The sequence below is a fragment of the Oncorhynchus mykiss genome, chromosome 28, assembly GCF_013265735.2.
Source record: "Oncorhynchus mykiss isolate Arlee chromosome 28, USDA_OmykA_1.1, whole genome shotgun sequence".
NCBI lineage: Eukaryota > Metazoa > Chordata > Actinopteri > Salmoniformes > Salmonidae > Oncorhynchus > Oncorhynchus mykiss.
In genome coordinates this window covers 40,159,576-40,168,492 of record NC_048592.1, presented here as the reverse complement: position 1 = coordinate 40,168,492, position 8,917 = coordinate 40,159,576, and the positions used below count along the sequence as shown (strand labels likewise).

The 8,917-nt window shown below is 46.9% G+C and overlaps 1 protein-coding gene across 1 annotated transcript in view; it reads left to right on the top strand.

The window, feature by feature from the left end:
• Positions 1-82, top strand: part of LOC110508253 (piezo-type mechanosensitive ion channel component 2) — a 149,101-nt gene extending 149,019 nt beyond the window's left edge. Inside the window, exon 46 of the mRNA XM_036966347.1 lies at positions 1-82. This exon is cut by the window's left edge and continues 1,356 nt beyond it. The gene's annotated coding sequence lies outside the window, so the exon portion shown is untranslated.
• The last annotated feature ends 8,835 nt before the right edge of the window (positions 83-8,917 follow it).

The window sequence follows — 8,917 nt, the reverse complement described above, 5'->3', positions numbered from 1 at the left end:
AAAACAAAACTGTGATATATTCAAGATTGATGTTGGTCTATTTCCTGTTGGTCTATTTCCTGTTGGTCTATTTCCTAGTATGTGTATTAGCCAGGTGGGGGGGGGGGGGGGGGGGGGGGGGGGGGACACCACTCTGGGACTGTCTGTAAGTAATTGAGAAGAAGAACATGTTCTTTATCCAAATTGAAACCCGTTTCCAGTATGTTTTTATCAAGGCCCATATAAGGATCTGGTCAAAAGTAGTTCACTGAATATTAACGCATCTTTTGACCAATGGGTACAATGATATGTTAATTGTGTAGATAGTCAGATCTTCTCCTGATTGAGTACTGGCACCTCTTATAGAATGTTGTCTTCAAAGTATTGCAGAGTACCGGGCACCTATATATAAAGAGTACCGGGCACCTAAACATGAGTACTTACATGTATCGCAATCAACTTCAATGGCTGAATACAGGCTCTGTTCAGGATACAGCTGCTATTAAATCATGTTATTATACTGTTCTCTCTGGCTCCAAGGACACATTTAGAGAGGCTTCTCCTCAGACACCACACCCACACACAGTTGATCTTCTACAGTTTGACCCAAGCCCAGGCAGCAGGTGTATTTTGAATCAAGAGTACAGTGCCTTGCGAAAGTATTCGGCCCCCTTGAACTTTGCGACCTTTTGCCACATTTCAGGCTTCAAACATAAAGATATAAAACTGTATTTTTTTGTGAAGAATCAACAACAAGTGGGACACAATCATGAAGTGGAACGACATTTATTGGATATTTCAAACTTTTTTAACAAATCAAAAACTGAAAAATTGGGCGTGCAAAATTATTCAGCCCCTTTACTTTCAGTGCAGCAAACTCTCTCCAGAAGTTCAGTGAGGATCTCTGAATGATCCAATGTTGACCTAAATGACTAATGATGATAAATACAATCCACCTGTGTGTAATCAAGTCTCCGTATAAATGCACCTGCACTGTGATAGTCTCAGAGGTCCGTTAAAAGCGCAGAGAGCATCATGAAGAACAAGGAACACACCAGGCAGGTCCGAGATACTGTTGTGAAGAAGTTTAAAGCCAGATTTGGATACAAAAATATTTCCCAAGCTGTAAACATCCCAAGGAGCACTGTGCAAGCGATAATATTGAAATGGAAGGAGTATCAGACCACTGCAAATCTACCAAGACCTGGCCGTCCCTCTAAACTTTCAGCTCATACAAGGAGAAGACTGATCAGAGATGCAGCCAAGAGGCCCATGATCACTCTGGATGAACTGCAGAGATCTACAGCTGAGGTGGGAGACTCTGTCCATAGGACAACAATCAGTCGTATATTGCACAAATCTGGCCTTTATGGAAGAGTGGCAAGAAGAAAGCCATTTCTTAAAGATATCCATAAAAAGTGTCGTTTAAAGTTTGCCACAAGCCACCTGGGAGACACACCAAACATGTGGAAGAAGGTGCTCTGGTCAGATGAAACCAAAATTGAACTTTTTGGCAACAATGCAAAACGTTATGTTTGGCGTAAAAGCAACACAGCTGAACACACCATCCCCACTGTCAAACATGGTGGTGGCAGCATCATGGTTTGGGCCTGCTTTTCTTCAGCAGGGACAGGGAAGATGGTTAAAATTGATGGGAAGATGGATGGAGTCAAATACAGGACCATTCTGGAAGAAAACCTGATGGAGTCTGCAAAAGACCTGAGACTGGGACGGAGATTTGTCTTCCAACAAGACAATGATCCAAAACATAAAGCAAAATCTACAATGGAATGGTTCAAAAATAAACATATCCAGGTGTTAGAATGGCCAAGTCAAAGTCCAGACCTGAATCCAATCGAGAATCTGTGGAAAGAACTGAAAACTGCTGTTCACGAATGCTCTCCATCCAACCTCACTGAGCTCGAGCTGTTTTGCAAGGAGGAATGGGAAAACATTTCAGTCTCTCGATGTGCAAAACTGATAGAGACATACCCCAAGCGACTTACAGCTGTAATCGCAGCAAAAGGTGGCGCTACAAAGTATTAACTTAAGGGGGCTGAATAATTTTGCACGCCCAATTTTTCAGTTTTTGATTTGTTAAAAAAGTTTGAAATATCCAATAAATGTCGTTCCACTTCATGATTGTGTCCCACTTGTTGTTGATTCTTCACAAAAAAATACAGTTTTATATCTTTATGTTTGAAGCCTGAAATGTGGCAAAAGGTCGCAAAGTTCAAGGGGGCCGAATACTTTCGCAAGGCACTGTATATACTGTATCATGAAGCTACTGAACTGTCTGGAGCGTTCTCGTGGACACTGTTGCTGGACTCATCCATTGTTCAACTTCGTCCACCGATTTGTAGAACTCTCATCTCATGTACAGAATGACTTCCGGATGACTTCAATAGGAAGTAGTACTTAAGAAATGGAGAAAACAGCCATTCATACAAAAACACAAACACGCATTGTTTTGTTTGAACCTTTGGTTCCGAGCTATGCACCAGAGGACATTGGTTTTGTTAGAACCTTTGGTTCCGAGCTATGCACCAGAGGACATTGGTTTTGTTAGAACCTTTGGTTCCGAGCTATGCACCAGAGGACATTGTTTTGTTAGAACCTTTGTTTCCGAGCTATGCACCAGAGGACATTGGTTTTGTTAGAACCTTTGGTTCCGAGCTATGCACCAGAGGACATTGTTTTGTTAGAACCTTTGTTTCCGAGCTATGCACCAGAGGACATTGGTTTTGTTAGAACCTTTGGTTCCGAGCTATGCACCAGAGGACATTGTTTTGTTAGAACCTTTGGTTCCGAGCTATGCACCAGAGGACATTGGTTTTGTTAGAACCTTTGGTTCCGAGCTATGCACCAGAGGACATTGTTTTGTTAGAACCTTTGGTTCCGAGCTATGCACCAGAGGACATTGTTTTGTTAGAACCTTTGGTTCCGAGCTATGCACCAGAGGACATTGTTTTGTTAGAACATTTGGTTCCGAGCTATGCACCAGAGGACATTGTTTTGTTAGAACATTTGGTTCCGAGCTATGCACCAGAGGACATTGTTTTGTTAGAACCTTTGGTTCCGAGCTATGCACCAGAGGACATTGTTTTGTTAGAACCTTTGGTTCCGAGCTATGCACCAGAGGACATTGTTTTGTTAGAACATTTGGTTCCGAGCTATGCACCAGAGGACATTGTTTTGTTAGAACCTTTGGTTCCGAGCTATGCACCAGAGGACATTGTTTTGTTAGAACCTTTGGTTCCGAGCTATGCACCAGAGGACATTGTTTTGTTAGAACCTTTGGTTCCGAGCTATGCACCAGAGGACATTGTTTTGTTAGAACATTTGGTTCCGAGCTATGCACCAGAGGACATTGTTTTGTTAGAACCTTTGTTTCCGAGCTATGCACCAGAGGACATTGTTTTGTTAGAACCTTTGTTTCCGAGGTATGCACCAGAGGACATTGTAGCATGAAAGAAAACGTCCAGTATTGTCATGAATAATTTTTACATTACATACATAACAGTTTTAAGGAGGGAGGGAAGGAGGTGAGGGGGGATTAAATGTAAACTGTCATTTTGGCTCTCTGTCTTAAAGGAGCTTTAATAAAAGTAGTTGTATGTTTAAAGGTATAAAACATGGTATAGCTATGGTCCAGTTTTAAAGGGATGGTTTTAATGGTCCAGTTGTATGTTTAACCCTTGTATGGAGTTTGGGTCTGTAGGACCCATTTTCTATGTTTACAAAAAGAAAAATGATACAATGAATAATCTTTTCAACCTGCGACTCATTGGTTTTGGCTCATTTTCTGTGAACATCGTGTCAAATAAACACACACACACACACGCACGCACGATGCACGCACGCACGCACACACACACACACACACACACACACACACACACACACACACACAAACATTTATTACATATGTGGTGTTCAGGTCCACTGGACCCGAGGGTAATAAAAGTGTGGAAAAGTGTGTGTGTAGGTGAAAACAAGTAAAAATTAAACAAAAAAGTCTTCCTCCTCCCTGGGCCTGCTGTTTCAACATAGCACCAAGAACCTGCCCGTCTTCGTGCCTGTCTGCCTGTCTCCTGCTTTTCTCACACTCTTTACCCTTTGTAGTGTGTTAAACTACAAACTACACAATGTCTAGTGGGAACCTGCACAATGTTATTACAATACATTATTTCAATACATTATAAAAATAAAACAAATCTGTATTTTCCCTACACTCTACCCCAGCAGGTAACAAATAAATAGCTGTGCATGTGTGGTTCCTTACCACAATCAGTATGGCAAAAATAATCTCTGCTCAGAGGGCTTTAGAAATATTTTTTGTAGAGAGAGAAGCTAGCATGGAAGGAGAGTCTGCAGAGAGAGAAGCTAGCATGGAAGGAGAGTCTGCAGAGAGAGAAGCTGGTGCGGAAGGAGCGTCTGCAAAGAGAGAAGCTAGCATGGAAGGAGCGTCTGCAGAGAGAGAAGCTAGCATGGAAGGAGAGTCTGCAGAGAGAGAAGCTAGCATGGAAGGAGAGTCTGCAGAGAGAGAAGCTGGTGTGGAAGGAGAGTCTGCAGAGAGAGAAGCTAGCATGGAAGGAGAGTCTGCAGAGAGAGAAGCTAGCATGGAAGGAGCGTCTGTAGAGAGAGAAGAGGATGAGATTGACCCTTAGCCAGCCCCAGGACCAGCCCATCAGCAACCAGCTCCAGGACCAGCCCGTCAGCAACCAGCCCTTCAGCAACCAGCCCCAGTACCAGCCCTTCAGCAACCAGCTCATCAGCAACCAGGACCAGCCCGTCAGCAACCAGCTCATCAGCAACCAGGACCAGCCCGTCAGCAACCAGCCCCAGTACCAGCCCTTCAGCAACCAGCTCATCAGCAACTAGGACCAGCCCATCAGTAACCAGCTCATCAGCAAACAGGACCAGGCCATCAGCAACCAGCTCATCAGCAACCAGGAACAGCCCATCAGCAACCAGCCCCAGGACCAGCCCGTCAGCAACCAGCCCCAAGACCAGCCCTTCAGCAACCAGCCCCAGGACCAGACCGTCAGCAACCAGCCCGTCAGCAACCAGCTCATCAGCAACCAGGACCAGCCCATCAGCAACCAGCCCCAGGACCAGCCCGTCAGCAACCAGCCCCAGGATCAGCCCGTCAGCAACCAGCTCATCAGCAACCAGGACCAGCCCGTCAGCAACCAGCCTCAGGACCAGGACCAGCCCGTCAGCAGCCAGCCCCAGGACCAGCCCGTCAGCAACCAGCCCCAGGACCAGCCCGTCAGCAACCAGCCCATCAGCAACCAGCCCCAGGACCAGCCCGTCAGCAACCAGCCCCAGGACCAGCCCGTCAGCAACCAGCCCCAGGACCAGCACGTCAGCAACCAGCCCCAGGACCAGCCCGTCAGCAACCAGCCCATCAGCAACCAGGACCAGCCCGTCAGCAACCAGCCCATCAGCAACCAGGACCAGCCCGTCAGCAACCAGCTCATCAGCATCCTGCAGGAGGAGAAGTATGGATGTAAAAAAATTGTGAAATTGAATGGTCTTCTTGCCCAAGGAATGAGCTGCCAAAGTGATAAGGATGCAACCAGGGCCAACGTGGATGGTGGTTACTCATGTGCAGGACATACAGTCTTCTAACTGTTCATCCCAGACACCATCCAGAAAATCATACTGAACTGCACCAATTTGGAGGGAAGGCATGTTTTTGGAGAGAGATCGACCAAACTCATGCATAGTGCATAGTTTTGGGGGTTGTTATCCTTGCTGGTGTTTTCAGATCCAATGGGGGAATCTCCAGAATCCCTGTGGGATGCAGAAATTGGCAGAGAACTTTTCAGTGAAACAATGTCTCTGGAAAACTTCCACATTATTTCCAGGATTATCCGCTTCGATAACCGAGACACCAGACCAGCTCAGCGGCAGAGAGACAAGCTAGCTGCAATCAGATCAGTGCAGAGAGACAAGCTAGCTGCAATCAGGTCAGTGCAGAGAGACAAGCCTAGCTGCTATCAGATCAGTGCAGAGAGACAAGCTAGCTGTAATCAGGTCAGCGCAGAAAGACAAGCCTAGCTGTAATCAGATCAGTGCAGAGAGACAAGCTAGCTGTAATCAGATCAGTGCAGAGAGACAAGCTAGCTGCTATCAGTGCAGAGAGACAAGCTAGCTGTAATCAGGTCAGTGCAGAGAGACAAGCTAGCTGTAATCAGATCAGCGCAGAGAGACAAGCCTAGCTGTAATCAGATCAGTGCAGAGAGACAAGCTAGCTGCTATCAGATCAGTGCAGAGAGACAAGCCTAGCTGTAATCAGATCAGTGCAGAGAGACAAGCTAGCTGCTATCAGTGCAGAGAGACAAGCTAGCTGTAATCAGGTCAGTGCAGAGAGACAAGCTAGCTGTAATCAGGTCAGTGCAGAGAGACAAGCTAGCTGCTATCAGGTCAGTGCAGAGAGACCAGCTAGCTATAATCAGGTCAGTACAGAGAGACAAGCTAGCTGTAATCAGGTCAGTGCAGAGAGACAAGCTAGCTGCTATCAGGTCAGTGCAGAGAGACAAGCTAGCTGCAATCAGGTCAGTGCAGAGAGACAAGCTAGCTGCAATCAGGTCAGTGCAGAGAGACAAGCTAGCTGCTATCAGGTCAGTGCAGAGAGACAAGCTAGCTGCTATCAGGTCAGTGCAGAGAGACAAGCTAGCTGCAATCAGGTCAGTACAGAGAGACAAGCTAGCTGCAATCAGATCAGTGCAGAAAGACAAGCTAGCTGCTATCAGGTCAGTGCAGAGAGACAAGCTAGCTGCAATCAGGTCAGTGCAGAGAGACAAGCTAGCTGCTATCAGGTCAGTGCAGAGAGACAAGCTAGCTGCTATCAGGTCAGTGCAGAGAGACAAGCTAGCTGCAATCAGGTCAGTACAGAGAGACAAGCTAGCTGCAATCAGATCAGTGCAGAAAGACAAGCTAGCTGCTAGCAGGTCAGTGCAGAGAGACCAGCTAGCTGTAATCAGTTCAGTGTAGAGAGACAAGCTAGCTGCTATCAGGTCAGTGCAGAGAGACAAGCTAGCTGTAATCAGGTCAGTGCAGAGAGACCAGCTAGCTGCAATCAGATCAGTGCAGAAAGACAAGCTAGCTGCTATCAGGTCAGTGCAGAGAGACCAGCTAGCTGTAATCAGTTCAGTGCAGAGAGACAAGCTAGCTGTAATCAGGTCAGTGCAGAGAGACAAGCTAGCTGCTATCAGGTCAGTGCAGAGAGACCAGCTAGCTGAAATCAGGTCAGTACAGAGAGACAAGCTAGCTGTAATCAGGTCAGTGCAGAGAGACAAGCTAGCTGCTATCAGGTCAGTGCAGAGAGTCAAGCTAGCTGCAATCAGGTCAGTGCAGAGAGACCAACTAGCTATAATCAGGTCAGTGTAGAGAGACAAGCTAGCTGCTATCAGGTCAGTGCAGAGAGACCAGCTAGCTGTAATCAGGTCAGTGTAGAGAGACAAGCTAGCTGCTATCAGATCAGTGCAGAGAGACCAGCTAGCTGTAATCAGTTCAGTGCAGAGAGACAAGCTAGCTGTAATCAGGTCAGTGCAGAGAGACAAGCTAGCTGCTATCAGGTCAGTGCAGAGAGACCAGCTAGCTATAATCAGGTCAGTACAGAGAGACAAGCTAGCTGTAATCAGGTCAGTGCAGAGAGACAAGCTAGCTGCTATCAGGTCAGTGCAGAGAGACAAGCTAGCTGCAATCAGGTCAGTGCAGAGAGACAAGCTAGCTGCAATCAGGTCAGTGCAGAGAGACCAGCTAGCTGCAATCAGGTCAGTGCAGAGAGACAAGCTAGCTGCAATCAGGTCAGTGCAGAGAGACAAGCTAGCTGCTATCAGGTCAGTGCAGAGAGACAAGCTAGCTGCTATCAGGTCAGTGCAGAGAGACAAGCTAGCTGTAATCAGGTCAGTGCAGAGAGACAAGCTAGCTGCAATCAGGTCAGTGCAGAGAGACAAGCTAGCTGCAATCAGGTCAGTGCAGAGAGACAAGCTAGCTGCAATCAGGTCAGTGCAGAGAGACAAGCTAGCTGCAATCAGGTCAGTGCAGAGAGACAAGCTAGCTGCAATCAGGTCAGTGCAGAGAGACATGCTAGCTGCAATCAGGTCAGTACAGAGAGACAAGCTAGCTGTAATCAGGTCAGTGCAGAGAGACAAGCTAGCTGCAATCAGGTCAGTGCAGAGAGACAAGCTAGCTGCTATCAGGTCAGTGCAGAGAGACAAGCTAGCTGCTATCAGGTCAGTGCAGAGAGACAAGCTAGCTGCAATCAGGTCAGTACAGAGAGACAAGCTAGCTGCAATCAGATCAGTGCAGAAAGACAAGCTAGCTGCTAGCAGGTCAGTGCAGAGAGACCAGCTAGCTGTAATCAGTTCAGTGTAGAGAGACAAGCTAGCTGCTATCAGGTCAGTGCAGAGAGACAAGCTAGCTGTAATCAGGTCAGTGCAGAGAGACAAGCTAGCTGCAATCAGATCAGTGCAGAAAGACAAGCTAGCTGCTATCAGGTCAGTGCAGAGAGACCAGCTAGCTGTAATCAGTTCAGTGCAGAGAGACAAGCTAGCTGTAATCAGGTCAGTGCAGAGAGACAAGCTAGCTGCTATCAGGTCAGTGCAGAGAGACCAGCTAGCTGAAATCAGGTCAGTACAGAGAGACAAGCTAGCTGTAATCAGGTCAGTGCAGAGAGACAAGCTAGCTGTAATCAGGTCAGTGCAGAGAGTCAAGCTAGCTGCAATCAGGTCAGTGCAGAGAGACCAACTAGCTATAATCAGGTCAGTGTAGAGAGACAAGCTAGCTGCTATCAGGTCAGTGCAGAGAGACCAGCTAGCTGTAATCAGGTCAGTGTAGAGAGACAAGCTAGCTGCTATCAGATCAGTGCAGAGAGACCAGCTAGCTGTAATCAGTTCAGTGCAGAGAGACAAGCTAGCTGTAA